Genomic DNA, 19,950 nt, shown 5'->3' with positions numbered 1-19,950 from the left:
ATGTCCTGTTCCTGATTGAATACTGACGAAAAGTATTCATTCAGTGTCTCCCCAATCTTTTCAGCCTCCACACGCAACTTCCCACTACTATCCTTGACTGGACCTATTCCTACCCTAGTCATTCTTTTATTCCTGACATACCTATAGAAAGCCTTAGAGTTTTCCCTAATCCTACCAACCAAGGACCTTTCATGTCCCCTCCTTGCTGCTCTTAGCTCTCTCTTCAGATCCTTCCTGGCTACCTTATAACTCTCAATCGCCCCCATTGAACCTTCACGCCTCATCTTTACATAGGCCGCCCTCTTCCATTTAACAAGGGATTCCAATTCCTTATTAAACCACGGCTCCCTCACACGACTCTTCCCTCCCTCCCTGACGGGTAAATACTGATCAAAGACACTCAATAGTTGCTCCTTGAACAAGCTCCACATATCAATTACGCCCTTGCCTTGAAGCTTACTTTTCCAAGCCACACATCCTAAGTCATGCCTCACCGCATCATAATTTCCCTGCCCCCAGCTATAACTCTTGCCCTGTAGTGCACACTTACCCCTCTCCATCACTAGAGTAAAAGTCACCGAATTGTGGTCACCGTCCCCAAAGTGCTCACCTACCTCTAATTCTAACACCTGGCCTGGTTCATTACCCAGAACCAAATCCAGTATGGCCTCACCTCCTGTTGGCCTATCTACATATTATGTCAGGAAACCCTCCTGCACACATTGGACAAACACCGACCCATCTAACGAACTTGAGCTGTAGCTTTCCCAATCAATATCAGGAAAGTTAAAGTCCCCCATAACAACCACCCTATTACTTTCACTCTTCTCTTGAATCATCCTCGCAATCCTTTCTTCTACGTTTCTAGGACTATTAGGAGGCCTGTAAAAAACTCCTAACAGGGTGAGCTCACCTTTCCTATTCCTAACCTCAGCCCAAACTACCTCAGATGGCAAGTCTTCATCCATCATCCTTTCCACAGCTGCAATGCCACACCTCCCCCTCTTTTACCCCCACCTCTGACCCTACTAAAACATTTAAACCCTGGAACCTGCAACAGCCAATCCTGTCCCTGTTCTACCCATGTCTCCGTAATAGCCACAACATCGAAGTCCCAGGTACCAACCCACGCTGCAAGTTCACCTACCTTATTTCGTATACTTCTTACATTGAAGTATACACACTTCAAGCCACTTTTCTGTTTACAGGCACCCTCCTTTGAGATTGATGCCATGTTCCTAACCTCCCTACACTCCAGGTCCTGCACCCTAAAGCTACAGTCTGGGTTCCCATGCCCCTGCAGAGTTAGTTTAAACCCCCCCCCAAGAGCACTAGCAAACCTCCCACCAAGGATACTGGTGCCCCTCAGGTTCAGGTGCAGACCATCCTGTTTATAGAGGTCCCACCTTCCCCAGAAAGAACCCCAGTTATCCAAATACCGGAATCCCTCCCTCCTGCACAATCCCTGTAGCCACACATTTTGCTGTTCTCTCTCCCTATTCCTCGACTCTCTATCACGTGGCACGGGTAACAAACCAGAGACAACAACTCTGTTTGTTCTAACTCCGAGCTTCCAACCGAGCTCCCTGAAAGCCTGCCTAATATCCTCAGCGCTCCTCCTACCTATGTCATTGGTGCCTAATAATCAGTGTGTCAGACTGCGGGTCTGTCCAATAACTAGTTTGTCAGAGTGCGGGTCTGTCCGATAATCAGTGTATCAGACTGCGGGTCTGTCCGATAATCACTGTGTCAGACTGCATGTCTGTCCGATATTCAGTGTGTCAGACTGCTGGTTTATCTCCAATAACCAGTGTGTCAGACTGCAGGTCTGTCCGATAATCAGTGTGTCAGACTGCAGGTCTATCCGATAATCAGTGTGTCAGACTGCAGGTCTGTCCGATAATCACTGTGTCAGACTGCATGTCTGTCCGATATTCAGTGTGTCAGACTGCTGGTTTATCTCCGATAACCAGTGTGTCAGACTGCGGGTCTATCCAATAACCAGTGTGTCAGACTGCAGGTCTGTCCGATAATCAGTGTGTCAGATTGCGGATCTATCCAATAATCAGTCTGTCAGACTGCGGGTCTATCCAATAACCAGTGTGTCAGACTGCGGGTCTGTCCGATAATCAGTGTGTCAGACTGTGGGTCTATCCAATAACCAGTGTGTCAGATTGCGGGTCTGTCCAATAATCAGTGTCTCAGACTGCGTGTCTGTCCGATAATCAGTGTGTCAGATTGCGGGTCTGTCCAACAATCTGTGTGTCAGATTGCGGGTCTGTCCCAATAACCAGTGTGTCAGACTGCGAGTCTAACCGATAATCAGTGTGTCAGACCGCTGGTCGATCCGATAATCAGTGTGTCTGACTGTGGGTCTGTCCGATAATCAGTGTGTCAGTCTGCATGTCTATCCAATAACTAGTGTGTCAGACTGTGGATCAGTGGTGCTGGAAGAGTACAGCATTTCAGGCAGCATCCGAGGACAGGCAAAATCGACGTTTCGGGCAAAAGCCCTTCATCAGGAATAAAGGCAGAGAGACTGAAGCGTGGAGAGATAAGCTAGAGGAGGGTGGGGGTGGGGATAGAGTAGCATAGAGTACAATCGGTCAGTGGGGAAGGAGATGAAGGTGATAGGTCAGGGAGGAGAGGGTGGAGTGGATAGGTGGAAAAGGAGCTGGGCAGGTCGGACAAGTCCGGACAAGTCAAGGGGACAGTGTTGCTGGAGGTTAGAAACTAGGATGAGGTGGGGGAAGGGGAAATGAGGAAACTGTTGAAATCCACATTGATGCCCTGGGGTTGAAGTGTTCCGAGGCGGAAGATGAGGCGTTCTTCTTCCTTGCGTCTGGTGGTGAGGGAGCGGCGGTGGAGGAGGCCCAGGACCTCCATGTCCTCGGCAGAGTGGGAGGGGGAGTTGAAATGTTGGGCCACAGGGCGGTGTGGTTGATTGGTGCGGGTGTCTCGGAGATGTTCCCTAAAGCGCTCTGCTAGGAGGCGCCCAGTCTCCCCAATGTAGAGGAGACCGCATCGGGAGCAACGGACACAATAGATGATATTAGTGGATGTGCAGGTAAAACTTTGATGGATGTGGAAGGCTCCTTTAGGGCCTTGGATGGAGGTGAGGGAGGAGGTGTGGGCACAGGTTTTACAGTTCCTGCGGTGGCAGGGGAAAGTGCCAGGATGGGAGGGTGGGTCGTAGGGGGGCGTGGACCTGACCAGGTAGTCACGGAGGGAACGGTCTTTGCGGAAGGCGGAGAGGGGTGGGGAGGGAAATATATCCCTGGTGGTGGGTTGGAGGTGGCGGAAATGTCGGTGGATGATTTGGTTTATGCGAAGGTTGGTAGGGTGGAAGGTGAGCACCAGGGGCATTCTGTCCTTGTTGCGGTTGGAGGGGTTGGGTCTGAGGGCGGAGGTGCGGGATGTGGATGAGATGCGTTGGAGGGCATCTTTAACCACGTGGGAAGGGAAAATGCGGTCTCTAAAGAAGGAGACCATCTGGTGTGTTCTATGGTGGAACTGCTCCTCCTGGGAGCAGATACGGCGGAGGCGGAGGAATTGGGAATACGGGATGGCATTTTTGCAAGAGGTAGGGTGGGAAGAGGTGTAATCCAGGTAGCTGTGGGAGTCGGTGGGTTTGTAGAAAATGTCAGTGTCAAGTCGGTCGTCACTGACGGAGATGGAGAGGTCCAGGAAGGGGAGGGAGGTGTCAGAGATAGTCCAGGTAAATTTAAGGTCAGGGTGGAATGTGTTGGTGAAGTTGATGAATTGCTCAACCTCCTCGCGAGAGCACGAGGTGGCGCCAATGCAGTCATCAATGTAGCGGAGGAAGAGGTGGGGAGTGGTGCCGGGGTAATTATGGAAGATCGACTGCTCTACGTAGCCAACAAAGAGACAGGCATAGCTGGGGCCCATACGTGTGCCCATGGCTACTCCTTTGGTCTGGAGGAAGTGGGAGGATTCAAAGGCGAAATTGTTAAGGGTGAGGACCAGTTCGGCCAAACGAATGAGAGTGTCGGTGGAGGGGTACTGTTGGGAACGTCTGGAGAGGAAAAAACGGAGGGCTTGGAGGCCCTGGTCATGGCAGATGGAGGTGTAGAGGGATTGGATATCCATGGTGAAGATGAGGTGTTGGGGGCTGGGGAAACGGAAGTCTTGGAGGAGGTGGAGGGCGTGGGTGGTGTCTCGAACGTATGTGGGGAGTTCCTGGACTAGGGGGGCTAGGACAGTGTCGAGGTAGGTAGAGATGAGTTCAGTGGGGCAGGAGCATGCTGAGACAATGGGTTGGCCAGGGTAGTCAGGCTTGTGGATCTTGGGAAGGAGGTAGAACCGGGCAGTGCGGGGTTCCCGGACTATGAGGTTGGAAGCTGTTGGTGGGAGATCTCCTGAGGTGATGAGGTTCTGTATGGTATGGGAGATGATGGTTTGGTGATGGGGGGTGGGGTCATGGTCAAGGGGGCGGTAGGAAGAGGTGTCCTCGAGTTGGCGTTTGGCTTCAGCGGTGTAGAGGTCAGTGCACCAGACTACCACTGCGCCCCCTTTGGCCGCTGGCTTGATGGTGAGGTCAGGATTGGAGCAGAGGGATTGGAGGGCTGCGCGTTGTGAGGATGAGAGGTTGGAGTGGGGGAGGGGGGTCGACAGGTTGAGGCGGTTAATGTCCCGGCGGCAGTTGGAAATGAAGAGGTCGAGGGCAGGTAATAGGCCAGCGCGGGGTGTCCAGGTGGATGGAGTGTGTGTTTGAGTGCGCGAAGGGGTCCTCGGAAGGTGGGCGGGAGTCCTGATTGTGAAAGTAAGCTCGGAGGCGGAGGCGACGGAAGAATTGTTCGATGTCACGGCGTGTATTAAATTCATTGATGCGTGGACGGAGGGGGACGAAGGTGAGTCCTTTGCTGAGGACTGATCGTTCGTCCTCAGTGAGGGGAAGGTCTGGGGGGATGGTGAAAACTCGGCAGGGCTGGGAGCTGGTGTGGGTGTGAGAGCTGGGAGTGGGGTCGGAGCCAGTACCTGGAGTGGGTGTGATGGTGGGGGTAATGGGGGTAGAGTCATGAGCAGGGGTAGTGTTCCCCTCCGGGTTCTGGGGGGTGGGGATAGTGACAGTGGGGTCTGTGGGGGGCGTGTCAGCAGAATGCAGGTGAGTGGCGCTGGTGGGGGCGGAAGTGGTGGCAGACACGGCAGTAGGGGTGGCGGAAGTCACTGAGCGTGTGGCATCGGCGATGATGTGGGGGCGGAAGTGGCTGTGGGAGTGGCCATGATGGGGGCAGAAGTGACATCATCAATCAGCGTGGGGGTGGCAGCTGCATCAGCCGCATGGCTAATGGTGTTTCCGAGGCCAAAGGAATCTTCTGGAATGTTCAAGGAGCGCTGGGTATGGAGGTGGGTAGATAAAAGTTTGTTGTACTTACAGTTTTTGATGTTTGAGATGGAATTGAAATCCTGTTTGTTGAGAGTATGGATTCTCCTGAGGATGTCGTACAGAGTGGGTCCTTTGCAATTCTGAGAGTGTGGCCCTCAGCTGAGGCAGGGCTGACTGTAGAGAGGTTAGGTACCGGCGCATTGCTGCAAGTGTGGAGCGGAGGATCTTGATGGAGAACCGTTGCTGGTGTTTTTGAATCTGTAGTCTGTACTATTTGTCCTGATCGGGTCCGAACTCTGCTGGTTTAAAGGTGGTCCGGAGTCCGTGTGGGATGAGTTGGTTACGGAGACAGGCACTGAGGAAGCAAATGTGGCTGTGATACCGAGTTTGTTTCAGGACATGGTTGAAGAGCTTCAGGGCTGAGAAAATGACCTGGGAGTTGCAGTGAGAGAGAGACTCCCTGAGATTCTTGTAGAGAGAGGACGAAAACTTCTTCAAGGCAGGCATCCTTGCAAGAGGTTTCGCAGTAGGGGGTCTGTCCGATATTCAGTGTGTCAGACTGCGGGTCGATCCGATAATCAGTGTGTCAGACTGCGGGTCTGTCCGATAATCAGTATGTCAGACTGCGGGTCTGTCCAATAATCAGTGTGTCAGATTGAGGGTCTGTCCAATAACCAGCGTGTCAGACTGCGGGTCGATCCGATAATCAGTGTGTCAGACTGCGGGTCTGTCCAATAATCAGTGTGTCAGATTGAGGGTCTGTCCAATAATCAGTGTGTCAGATTGAGGGTCTGTCCAATAACCAGCGTGTCAGACTGCGGGTCTGTCCGGTAACCAGTGTGTCAGACTGTGATTCTATCCTGTAACCCAGTGTGACAGACTGTGAGTTGATCCTATAACCCGTGGATTAGAATGTGGGTCTGTCCGATAATCAGTGTGTCAGACTGCGGGTCTATCCGATAGCCAGTGTGTCAGACTGCGGGTCGATCCGATAATCAGTGTGTCAGACTGCGATTCTATCCTGTAACCCAGTGTGTCAGACTGTGAGTTGATCCAATAACCCGTGTGTTAGCATGTGGGTCTGTCCAGTAATCAGTGTGTCAGGCTGTGGGTCTGTCCGATAACCAGTGTGTCAGACTGCGGGTTTGTCCAATAATCAGTGTGTCAGACTGTGGGTCTGTCCGATAACCAGTGTGTCAGACTGCGGGTCTGTCCAATAATCAGTGTGTCAGACTGTGAGTTGATCCAATAACCGATGTGTTAGAATGCGGGTCTGTCCAGTAATCAGTGTGTCAGACTGCGGGTCTGTCCGATAGCCAGTGTGTCAGACTGGTAGTCTATCCGATAATCAGTGTGTCAGACTGAGGGTGTATCCGATAATCAATGTGTCAGACTGTGGGTCTCTCCGGTAACATGTGTGTCAGAATTCGGGTCTATGCTATAACCAGTGTGTCAGACTGCGGGTCGATCAGATAATCAGTGTGTCAGACTGGTAGTCTATCCGATAATCAGTGTGTCAGACTGAGGGTGTATCCTATAATCAATGTGGCAGACTGTGGGTCTGTCCAATAACTAGTGTGTCAGAGAGCGGGTCTGTCTGATAATCAGTGTGTCAGACAGCGGGTCTATCCTATAATCAGTGTGTTAGTCTGCGGGTGTGTCCGTTAATCATTGTGTCAGACTGCGGGTCTGTCCAATAACCAGTGTGTCAGACTGCAGGTCGATCAGATAATCAGTGTGTCAGACTGCGGGTCTGTCCGATAATCAGTGTGTCAGACTGAGGGTGTATCCTATAGTCAATGTGTCAGACTGTGGGTCTGTCCAATAACTAGTGTGTCAGAGAGCGGGTCAGTCTGATAATCAGTGTGTCAGTCTGCGGGTCTATCCAATAATCAGTGTGTCAGACTGGTAGCCTATCCGCTAATCAGTGTGTCAGACTGCGGGTCTGTCCGATAATCAGTGTGTCAGACTGCGGGTGTGTCCGCTAATCAGTGTGTCAGACTGCGGGTCTGTCCGATAATCAGTGTGTCAGACTGCGGGTCTATCCGATAATCAGTGTGTCAGACTGGTAGCCTATCCGATAATCAGTGTGTCAGACTGCGGGTCTGTCCGATAGAAAGTGTGTCAGAATGCGGGTCTATCCTATAACCATTGTGTCAGACTGTGGGTCTATCCGATAATCAGTGTGTCAGACTGCGGGTTTATCCGATAACCAGTGTGTCAGACTGCGGGTCTATCCAATGATTAGCGTGTCAGACTGAGGGTGTATCCGATAATCAATGTGGCAGAATGCGGGTCCATCCTATAGCCAATGTGTCAGACTACGGGTCGATCCGATAATCAGTGTGTCAGACTGCGAGTCTCTCCGATAATCAGTATATCAGACTGTGGTTCTATCTGATAATCAGTGTGTCAGACTGCGGGTTTATTCGATAACCAGTGTGTCATACTGCGGGTTTATCCAATAATCAGTGTGTTAAACTGCGGGTCTGTCAGATAATCAGTGTGTCAGACTGCGGGTCTATCCGATAATCAGTGTGTCAGACTGCAGGTCTATCCAATAACCAGTGTGTCAGACTACGGGTCTGTCCTAAAATCAGTGTGTCAGACTGTGGGTCTGTCTTTTAAGCAGTGTGTCAGACTGCGAGTCTGTCCGATAATCAGTGTGTCAGACTGAGGGTTTATCCGCTAATCAGTGTGTCAGACTGCGGGTCTTCCGATAGAAAGTGTGTCAGACTGCGGGTCTATCCTATAATCAGTGTGTCAGACTGAGGGTTTATCCAATAACCAGTGTGTCAGACTGAAGATCTGACCGATAATCAGTGTGTCAGACTGCGTGTCTATCCGATAATCCGTGTGTCAGACTGCGTGTCTGTCCGATAATCAGTGTGTCAGACGGCGGGTCTGTCTGATAATCAGTGTGTCAGACTGCGGGTCTATCCGATAATCAGTGTGTCAGACTGCGGGTCTCTCCGATAATCAGTGTGTCAGACTGCGGGTCGATCCGATACTCAGTGTGTCAGACTGCAAGTCTTTCCGATAATCAGTGTGTCAGACTGCGGGTCGATCCGATAATCAGTGTGTCAGACTGCAAGTCTTTCCGATAATCAGTGTGTCAGACTGCAAGTCTTTCCGATAATCCGTGTGTCAGACTGCATGTCTGTCCGATAATCAGTGTGTCAGACGGCGGGTCTGTCTGATAATCAGTGTGTCAGACTGCGGGTCTGTCCGATATTCAGTGTATCAGACTGCGGGTTTATCCAATAACTAGTGTGTCAGACTGCGGGTCTGTCTGTTAAGCAGTGTGTCAGACTGCGGGTCTATCTGATAATCAGTGTGTCAGACTGCGGGTCGATCCGATAATCAGTGTGTCAGACTGCGGGTCTGTCCGATATTCAGTTTGTCAGACTGCGGGTTTATCCGATACCCAGTGTGTCAGATTGCAGATCTGTCCGATAATCAGTGTGTCAGACTGCGAGTCTCTCCACTCATCAGTGTGTCGGCCTGTGGGTCTATCTGATAATCAGTGTGACAGACTGCGGGTTTATCCGATACCCAGTGTGTCAGATTGCAGATCTGTCCGATAATCAGTGTGTCAGACTGCGAGTCTCTCCACTCATCAGTGTGTCGGCCTGTGGGTCTATCTGATAATCAGTGTGACAGACTGCGGGTTTATCCGATACCCAGTGTGTCAGATTGCAGATCTGTCCGATAATCAGGGTGTCAGACTGCGAGTCTCTCCACTCATCAGTGTGTCGGCCTGTGGGTCTATCTGATAATCAGTGTGACAGACTGCGGGTCTGTCTGTTAAGCAGTGTGTCAGACTGCGAGTCTCTCCACTCATCAGTGTGTCGGCCTGCGTGTCTGTCTGATAATCAGTGTGTCAGACTGCGAGTCTCTCCGATAATCAGTGGGTCAGACTGCGTGTCTGTCCGATAATCTGTGTGACAGATTGCGTGTCTGTCCAATAATCAATGTGTCAGATTGAGGGTCTATCCAATAACCAGTGTGTCAGACTGCGGGTCTGTGCGATAATCAGTGTGTCAGACTGAAGGTGTATCCTATAGTCAATGTGTCAGACTGCGGATCTGTCCGATAATCAGTGTGTCAGACTGCGGGTTTATCCGATAACCAGTGTGTCAGGCTGCAGATCTGTCCGATAATCAGTGTGTCAGACTGCGGGTCTGTCTGATAATCAGTGTGTCAGACTGCGGGTCTGTCTGATAATCAGTGTGTCAGACTGTGGGTCTGTCCGATAATCAGTGTGTCAGACTGCGGGTTTATCCGATAACCAGTGTGTCAGGCTGCAGATCTGTCCGATTTTCAGTGTGTCAGACTGCGGGTCTGTCCAATAACCAGTGTGTCAGACTGCGGGTCTGTCTGTTAACCAGTGTGTCAGACTGCGATTCTATCCTGTAACCCAGTGTGTCAGACTGTGAGTTGATCCAACAACCCGTGTGTTAGAATGTGGGTTGCCCAGTAATCAGTGTGTCAGACTGTGGGTCTGTCCGATAGCCAGTGTGTCTGAATGCAGGTCTATCCTATGACCAGTGGGTCAGACTGTGGGTCGATCCGATAATCAATGTGTCAGACTGCGGGTCTGTCCAATAATCAGCGTGTCAGACTGCGGGTCTGTCCGATACTCAGTGTGTCAGACTGCGGGTCTGTCCAATAATCAGTGTGTCAGACTGCGGGTCTGTCCGATAATCAGTGTGTCAGACTGCGAGTCTCTCCAGTAATCAGTGTATCAGAATGCGGGTCTATCCAATAACCAGTGTGTCAGACTGCAGGTCGATCCGATAATCAGTGTGTCGGACTGCGGGTCTATCCAACAATCAGTGTGTCAGACTGCGTGTCTATCCGATAATCCGTGTGTCAGACTGCGTGTCTGTCCGATAATCAGTGTGTCAGACGGCGGGTCTGTCTGATAATCAGTGTGTCAGACTGCGGGTCTATCCGATAATCAGTGTGTCAGACTGCGGGTCTCTCCGATAATCAGTGTGTCAGACTGCGGGTCGATCCGATAATCAGTGTGTCAGACTGCAAGTCTTTCCGATAATCAGTGTGTCAGACTGCGGGTTTATCCAATAACTAGTGTGTCAGACTGCGGGTCTGTCTGTTAAGCAGTGTGTCAGACTGCGGGTCTATCTGATAATCAGTGTGTCAGACTGCGGGTCGATCCGATAATCAGTGTGTCAGACAGCAAGTCTTTCCGATAATCAGTGTGTCAGACTGCGGGTCTGTCCGATATTCAGTTTGTCAGACTGCGGGTTTATCCGATACCCAGTGTGTCAGATTGCAGATCTGTCCGATAATCAGTGTGTCAGACTGCGAGTCTCTCCACTCATCAGTGTGTCGGCCTGTGGGTCTATCTGATAATCAGTGTGACAGACTGCGGGTCTGTCTGTTAAGCAGTGTGTCAGACTGCGAGTCTCTCCACTCATCAGTGTGTCGGCCTGCGTGTCTGTCTGATAATCAGTGTGTCAGACTGCGAGTCTCTCCGATAATCAGTGTGTCAGGCTGCAGATCTGTCCGATTTTCAGTGTGTCAGATTGCAGGTCTGTCCGATAATCAGTGTGTCAGACTGCGAGTCAGTCCGATAATCAGTGTGTCAGACTGCGGGTCTGTCCGATAACCAGTGTGTCAGATTGCGGTTCTGTCCAATAATCAGCGTATCAGACTGCGGGTCTGTCCAATAACCAGTGTGTCAGACTGCGGGTCTATCCGATATCCAGTGTGTCAGACTGCGATTCTATCCTGTAACCCAGTGTGTCAGACTGTGAGTTGATCCAATAACCCGTGTGTTAGAATGAGGGTTGCCCAGTAATCAGTATGTCAGACTGTGGGTCTGTCCGATAGCCAGTGTGTCTGAATGCAGGTCTATCCTATGACCAGTGTGTCAGACTGTGGGTCGATCCGATAATCAATGTGTCAGACTGCGGGTCTGTCCAATAATCAGCGTGTCAGACTGCGGGTCTGTCCGATACTCAGTGTGTCAGACTGCGGGTCTGTCCAATAATCAGTGTGTCAGACTGCGGGTCTGTCCGATAATCAGTGTGTCAGACTGAAGGTGTATCCTATAGTCAATGTGTCAGACTGCGGATCTGTCCGATAATCAGTGTGTCAGACTGCGGGTTTATCCGATAACCAGTGTGTCAGGCTGCAGATCTGTCCGATAATCAGTGTGTCAGACTGCGGGTTTATCCGATACCCAGTGTGTCAGATTGCAGATCTGTCCGATAATCAGTGTGTCAGACTGCGAGTCTCTCCACTCATCAGTGTGTCGGCCTGTGGGTCTATCTGATAATCAGTGTGACAGACTGCGGGTCTGTCTGTTAAGCAGTGTGTCAGACTGCGAGTCTCTCCACTCATCAGTGTGTCGGCCTGCGTGTCTGTCTGATAATCAGTGTGTCAGACTGCGAGTCTCTCCGATAATCAGTGGGTCAGACTGCGTGTCTGTCCGATAATCTGTGTGACAGATTGCGTGTCTGTCCAATGATCAATGTGTCAGATTGAGGGTCTATCCAATAACCAGTGTGTCAGACTGCGGGTCTATGCGATAATCAGTGTGTCAGACTGAAGGTGTATCCTATAGTCAATGTGTCAGACTGCGGATCTGTCCGATAATCAGTGTGTCAGACTGCGGGTTTATCCGATAACCAGTGTGTCAGGCTGCAGATCTGTCCGATAATCAGTGTGTCAGACTGCGGGTCTGTCTGATAATCAGTGTGTCAGATTGAGGGTCTATCCAATAACCAGTGTGTCAGACTGCGGGTCTGTGCGATAATCAGTGTGTCAGACTGAAGGTGTATCCTATAGTCAATGTGTCAGACTGCGGATCTGTCCGATAATCAGTGTGTCAGACTGCGGGTTTATCCGATAACCAGTGTGTCAGGCTGCAGATCTGTCCGATTTTCAGTGTGTCAGATTGCAGGTCTGTCCGATAATCAGTGTGTCAGACTGCGAGTCAGTCCGATAATCAGTGTGTCAGACTGCGGGTCTGTCCGATAACCAGTGTGTCAGATTGCGGTTCTGTCCAATAATCAGCGTATCAGACTGCGGGTCTGTCCAATAACCAGTGTGTCAGACTGCGGGTCTATCCGATATCCAGTGTGTCAGACTGCGATTCTATCCTGTAACCCAGTGTGTCAGACTGTGAGTTGATCCAATAACCCGTGTGTTAGAATGAGGGTTGCCCAGTAATCAGTATGTCAGACTGTGGGTCTGTCGGATAGCCAGTGTGTCTGAATGCAGGTCTATCCTATGACCAGTGTGTCAGACTGTGGGTCGATCCGATAATCAATGTGTCAGACTGCGGGTCTGTCCAATAATCAGCGTGTCAGACTGCGGGTCTGTCCGATACTCAGTGTGTCAGACTGCGGGTCTGTCCAATAATCAGTGTGTCAGACTGCGGGTCTGTCCGATAATCAGTGTGTCAGACTGAAGGTGTATCCTATAGTCAATGTGTCAGACTGCGGATCTGTCCGATAATCAGTGTGTCAGACTGCGGGTTTATCCGATAACCAGTGTGTCAGGCTGCAGATCTGTCCGATAATCAGTGTGTCAGACTGCGGGTCTGTCTGATAATCAGTGTGTCAGACTGCGGGTCTGTCTGATAATCAGTGTGTCAGATTGCGGGTCTGTCCGATAATCAGTGTGTCAGACTGCGGGTTTATCCGATAACCAGTGTGTCAGGCTGCAGATCTGTCCGATTTTCAGTGTGTCAGATTGCAGGTCTGTCCGATAATCAGTGTGTCAGACTGCGAGTCAGTCCGATAATCAGTGTGTCAGACTGCGGGTCTGTCCGATAACCAGTGTGTCAGATTGCGGGTCTGTCCAATAATCAGCGTATCAGACTGCGGGTCTGTCCAATAACCAGTGTGTCAGACTGCGGGTCTGTCTGTTAACCAGTGTGTCAGACTGCGATTCTATCCTGTAACCCAGTGTGTCAGACTGTGAGTTGATCCAATAACCCGTGTGTTAGAATGTGGGTTGCCCAGTAATCAGTGTGTCAGACTGTGGGTCTGTCCGATAGCCAGTGTGTCTGAATGCAGGTCTATCCTATGACCAGTGTGTCAGACTGTGGGTCGATCCGATAATCAATGTGTCAGACTGCGGGTCTGTCCAATAATCAGCGTGTCAGACTGCGGGTCTGTCCGATACTCAGTGTGTCAGACTGCGGGTCTGTCCAATAATCAGTGTGTCAGACTGAGGGTGTATCCGATAATCAAGGTGGCAGACTGCGGGTCTATCCAATAACCAGTGTGTCAGTCTGCGGGTCGATCCGATAATCAGTGTGTCAGACTGGTAGTCTGTCCGATAATCAGTGTGTCAGACTGGCGGTCTGTCCGATAACCAGTGTATCAGACTGCGATTCTCTCCTGTAACCAGTGTGTCAGACTGTGAGTTGATCCAATAACCGATGTGTTAGAATATGGGTCTGTCCAGTAATCAGTGTGTCAGACTGCGGGTCTATCCGCTAATCAGTGTGCCAGACTGCAGATCTGTCCGATAATCAGTGTGTCAGTCTGCGGGTCTGTCTGATAATCAGTGTGTCAGACAGCGGGACGATCCAATAATCACTGTGTCAGACAGCAGGTCTATCCGATAATCAGTGTGTCAGACTGTGCGTCCATCCGATAACCAGTGTGTCAGACTGCGAGTCAGTCCGATAATCAGTGTGTCAGACTGCGGGTCTGTCCGATAACCAGTGTGTCAGATTGCGGTTCTGTCCAATAATCAGCGTATCAGACTGCGGGTCTGTCCAATAACCAGTGTGTCAGACTGCGGGTCTATCCGATATCCAGTGTGTCAGACTGCGATTCTATCCTGTAACCCAGTGTGTCAGACTGTGAGTTGATCCAATAACCCGTGTGTTAGAATGAGGGTTGCCCAGTAATCAGTATGTCAGACTGTGGGTCTGTCCGATAGCCAGTGTGTCTGAATGCAGGTCTATCCTATGACCAGTGTGTCAGACTGTGGGTCGATCCGATAATCAATGTGTCAGACTGCGGGTCTGTCCAATAATCAGCGTGTCAGACTGCGGGTCTGTCCGATACTCAGTGTGTCAGACTGCGGGTCTGTCCAATAATCAGTGTGTCAGACTGCGGGTCTGTCCGATAATCAGTGTGTCAGACTGAAGGTGTATCCTATAGTCAATGTGTCAGACTGCGGATCTGTCCGATAATCAGTGTGTCAGACTGCGGGTTTATCCGATAACCAGTGTGTCAGGCTGCAGATCTGTCCGATAATCAGTGTGTCAGACTGCGGGTTTATCCGATACCCAGTGTGTCAGATTGCAGATCTGTCCGATAATCAGTGTGTCAGACTGCGAGTCTCTCCACTCATCAGTGTGTCGGCCTGTGGGTCTATCTGATAATCAGTGTGACAGACTGCGGGTCTGTCTGTTAAGCAGTGTGTCAGACTGCGAGTCTCTCCACTCATCAGTGTGTCGGCCTGCGTGTCTGTCTGATAATCAGTGTGTCAGACTGCGAGTCTCTCCGATAATCAGTGGGTCAGACTGCGTGTCTGTCCGATAATCTGTGTGACAGATTGCGTGTCTGTCCAATGATCAATGTGTCAGATTGAGGGTCTATCCAATAACCAGTGTGTCAGACTGCGGGTCTATGCGATAATCAGTGTGTCAGACTGAAGGTGTATCCTATAGTCAATGTGTCAGACTGCGGATCTGTCCGATAATCAGTGTGTCAGACTGCGGGTTTATCCGATAACCAGTGTGTCAGGCTGCAGATCTGTCCGATAATCAGTGTGTCAGACTGCGGGTCTGTCTGATAATCAGTGTGTCAGATTGAGGGTCTATCCAATAACCAGTGTGTCAGACTGCGGGTCTGTGCGATAATCAGTGTGTCAGACTGAAGGTGTATCCTATAGTCAATGTGTCAGACTGCGGATCTGTCCGATAATCAGTGTGTCAGACTGCGGGTTTATCCGATAACCAGTGTGTCAGGCTGCAGATCTGTCCGATTTTCAGTGTGTCAGATTGCAGGTCTGTCCGATAATCAGTGTGTCAGACTGCGAGTCAGTCCGATAATCAGTGTGTCAGACTGCGGGTCTGTCCGATAACCAGTGTGTCAGATTGCGGTTCTGTCCAATAATCAGCGTATCAGACTGCGGGTCTGTCCAATAACCAGTGTGTCAGACTGCGGGTCTATCCGATATCCAGTGTGTCAGACTGCGATTCTATCCTGTAACCCAGTGTGTCAGACTGTGAGTTGATCCAATAACCCGTGTGTTAGAATGAGGGTTGCCCAGTAATCAGTATGTCAGACTGTGGGTCTGTCCGATAGCCAGTGTGTCTGAATGCAGGTCTATCCTATGACCAGTGTGTCAGACTGTGGGTCGATCCGATAATCAATGTGTCAGACTGCGGGTCTGTCCAATAATCAGCGTGTCAGACTGCGGGTCTGTCCGATACTCAGTGTGTCAGACTGCGGGTCTGTCCAATAATCAGTGTGTCAGACTGCGGGTCTGTCCGATAAGCAGTGTGTCAGACTGAAGGTGTATCCTATAGTCAATGTGTCAGACTGCGGATCTGTCCGATAATCAGTGTGTCAGACTGCGGGTTTATCCGATAACCAGTGTGTCAGGCTGCAGATCTGTCCGATAATCAGTGTGTCAGACTGCGGGTCTGTCTGATAATCAGTGTGTCAGACTGCGGGTCTGTCTGATAATCAGTGTGTCAGATTGCGGGTCTGTCCGATAATCAGTGTGTCAGACTGCGGGTTTATCCGATAACCAGTGTGTCAGGCTGCAGATCTGTCCGATTTTCAGTGTGTCAGATTGCAGGTCTGTCCGATAATCAGTGTGTCAGACTGCGAGTCAGTCCGATAATCAGTGTGTCAGACTGCGGGTCTGTCCGATAACCAGTGTGTCAGATTGCGGGTCTGTCCAATAATCAGCGTATCAGACTGCGGGTCTGTCCAATAACCAGTGTGTCAGACTGCGGGTCTGTCTGTTAACCAGTGTGTCAGACTGCGATTCTATCCTGTAACCCAGTGTGTCAGACTGTGAGTTGATCCAATAACCCGTGTGTTAGAATGTGGGTTGCCCAGTAATCAGTGTGTCAGACTGTGGGTCTGTCCGATAGCCAGTGTGTCTGAATGCAGGTCTATCCTATGACCAGTGTGTCAGACTGTGGGTCGATCCGATAATCAATGTGTCAGACTGCGGGTCTGTCCAATAATCAGCGTGTCAGACTGCGGGTCTGTCCGATACTCAGTGTGTCAGACTGCGGGTCTGTCCAATAATCAGTGTGTCAGACTGAGGGTGTATCCGATAATCAAGGTGGCAGACTGCGGGTCTATCCAATAACCAGTGTGTCAGTCTGCGGGTCGATCCGATAATCAGTGTGTCAGACTGGTAGTCTGTCCGATAATCAGTGTGTCAGACTGAGGGTCTGTCCGATAACCAGTGTATCAGACTGCGATTCTCTCCTGTAACCAGTGTGTCAGACTGTGAGTTGATCCAATAACCGATGTGTTAGAATATGGGTCTGTCCAGTAATCAGTGTGTCAGACTGCGGGTCTATCCGCTAATCAGTGTGCCAGACTGCAGATCTGTCCGATAATCAGTGTGTCAGTCTGCGGGTCTGTCTGATAATCAGTGTGTCAGACAGCGGGACGATCCAATAATCACTGTGTCAGACAGCAGGTCTATCCGATAATCAGTGTGTCAGACTGTGCGTCCATCCGATAACCAGTGTGTCAGACTGCGGGTCTGTCCGATTATCAGTGTGTCAGACTGCAGGTCTGTCTGATAATCAGTGTGTCAGACTGCGAGTCTGTCCAATAATCAGTGTGTCAGACTGCGGGTCTGTCCGATAATCAGTGGGTCAGACAGCGAGTCTATCCGATAACCAGTGTGTCAGACTGCGGGTCTGTCCGATAATCAGTGTGTCTGAGTTCAGGTCTATCCTATAACCAGTGTGTCAGACTGCGGGTCGAACCGATAATCAGTGTGTCAGACAGCGGGTCTATCCGATAACCAGTGTGTCAGACTGCGGGTCTGTCCGATAATCAGTGTGTCAGACTGCGAGTCTGTCCGGTAATCAGTGTGTCTGAGTTCAGGTCTATCCTATAACCAGTGTGTCAGACTGCGGGTCGATCCGATAATCAGTGTGTCAGACTGCTTGTCTGTCCGATAATCAGTGTGTCAGAGTGCGGGTCTGTCCAATAATCAATGTGTCAGATTGAGGGTCTGTCCAATAACCAGTCTGTCAGACTGCGGGTCTGTCTGGTAACCAGTGTGTCAGACTGCGATTCTATCCTGTAACCCAGTGTGTCAGACTGTGAGTTGATCCAATAACCCGTGTGTTAGCATGTGGGTCTGTCCAGTAAGCAGTGTGTCAGGCTGTGGGTCTGTCCGATAACCAGTGTGTCAGACTGCGGGTCTGTCCAATAATCTGTGTGTCAGACTGCGGGTCTGTCCAATAATCAGTGTGTCAGACTGTGGGACTGTCCGATAACCAGTGTGTCAGACTGCGGGTCTGTCCAATAATCTATGTGTCAGACTGCGGGTCTGTCCAATAATCAGTGTGTCAGACTGCGGGTCTGTCCAAAACTCAGTGTGTCAGATTGAGGGTCTGTCCAATAACCAGTGTGTCAGACTGTGGGTCTGTCCAATAATCACTGTGTCAGACTGCGAGTCTATCCGATAATCAGTGTGTCAGACTGTGTGTCTGTCCAATAATCAGTGTGTCAGACTGCGGGTCTGTCCAGTAATCAGTGTGTCAGACTGCGGGTCTGTCCGATAGCCAGTGTCTCTGAATGCAGGTCTATCCTATAACCGGTGCGTCAGACTGCCGGTCGATCCGATAATCAGTGTGTCAGACTGCGTGTCTGTCCGATAATCAGTATGTCAGACTGCGGGTCTGTCCAATAATCAGTGTGTCAGATTGAGGGTCTGTCCAATAACCAGCGTGTCAGACTGCGGGTCTGTCCGGTAACCAGTGTGTCAGACTGTCATTCTATTCTGTAACCCAGTGTGACAGACTGTGAGTTGATCCTATAACCCGTGGATTAGCATGTGGGTCTGTCCGATAATCAGTGTGTCAGACTGCGGGTCAGTCCGATAACCAGTGTATCAGACTGCGATTCTATCCTGTAACCAGTGTGTCAGACTGTGAGTTGATCCAATAACCGATGTGTTAGAATGCGGGTCTGTCCAGTAATCAGTGTGTCAGACTGTGGGTCTGTCTGATAACCAGTGTGTCAGACTGCGGGTCTATCCTATAACCAGTGTGTCAGACTGGTAGTCTATCCGATAATCAGTGTGTCAGACTGTGGGTCTGTCCGATAATCAATGTGTCAGACTGTGGGTCTCTCCGGTAACATGTGTGTCAGAATTCGGGTCTATGCTATAACCAGTGTGTCAGACTGCGGGTCGATCAGATAATCAGTGTGTCAGACTGGTAGTCTATCCGATAATCAGTGTGTCAGACTGAGGGTGTATCCGCTAATCAGTGTGTCAGACTGCGGGTCTGCCCGATAAAAAGTGTGTCAGATTGCGGGTCTGTCCAATAACCAGTGTGTCAGACTGCGGGTCTGCCAATAATCAGTGTGTCAGACTGCGGGTCTGTCCAATAATCAGTGTATCAGCCTGCGGGTCTATCCGATAATCAGTGTGTCAGACTGCTGGTTTATCCGATAACCAGTGTGCTAGACTGAAGATCTGACCGATAATCAGTGTGTCAGACTGCGGGTCGATCCGATAATCAGTGTGTCCGACTGAGAGTGTATCCGATAATTAATGTGGCAGACTGTGGGTCTGTCCAATAATCAATGTGTCAGAATCCGGGTCTGTCCAATAACTAGTTTGGCAGAGTACAGGTCTGTCCAATAATCAGTGTATCAGACTGCGGTTCTATCCGATAATCAGTGTGTCAGACTGCGGGTCTGTCGGAAAATCAGTGTGTCAGACTGCGGGTCTATCCGATAATCAGTGTGTCAGACTGCGGGTCTATCCAATAACCACTGTGTCAGACTGCGGGTCTGTCTGATAACCAGTGTCTCAGACTGCGGATTTATCCGATAACCAGTGTGTCAGACTGCAGGTCTATCCAATAACCAGTGTGTCAGACTGCAGGTCTATCCAATAACCAGTGTGTCAGACTGCGGGTCTATCCAATAACCAGTGTGTCAGACTGCGGGTCTGTCCGATAATCAGTGTGTTGGACTGTGGGTCTATCTGATAAGCAGTGTGTCAGACTGCGGGTCTATCTGATAAGCAGTGTGTCAGACTGCGGGTCGATCCAATAACCAGTGTGTCAGACTGCAGGTCTGTCCGATATCCAGTGTGTCAGACTGCGCGTCTATCGTATAATCAGTGTGTCAGACTGCGGGTCTGTCCGATATTCAGTGTGTCAGGCTGCGGGTTTATTCGATAACCAGTGTGTCAGACTGCGGGTCTGTCCGATAATCACTGTGTCAGACTGCGGGTCTGTCTGATAACCAGTGTGTCAGACTGCGGGTCTGTCCGATAATCAGTGTGTCAAAATGCGGGTCTGTCCAATAATCAGTGTGTCAGATTGCGGGTCTGTCCGATATTCAGTGTGTCAGGCTGCGGGTTTATTCGATAACCAGTGT

This window comes from Chiloscyllium plagiosum, unplaced genomic scaffold (assembly GCF_037043375.1).
Source record: "Chiloscyllium plagiosum isolate Xiang-an unplaced genomic scaffold, Cpla_swu_hap1 HiC_scaffold_8, whole genome shotgun sequence".
Taxonomy (NCBI): Eukaryota; Metazoa; Chordata; class Chondrichthyes; order Orectolobiformes; family Hemiscylliidae; genus Chiloscyllium; species Chiloscyllium plagiosum.
This window is presented reverse-complemented; position numbering follows the sequence as displayed.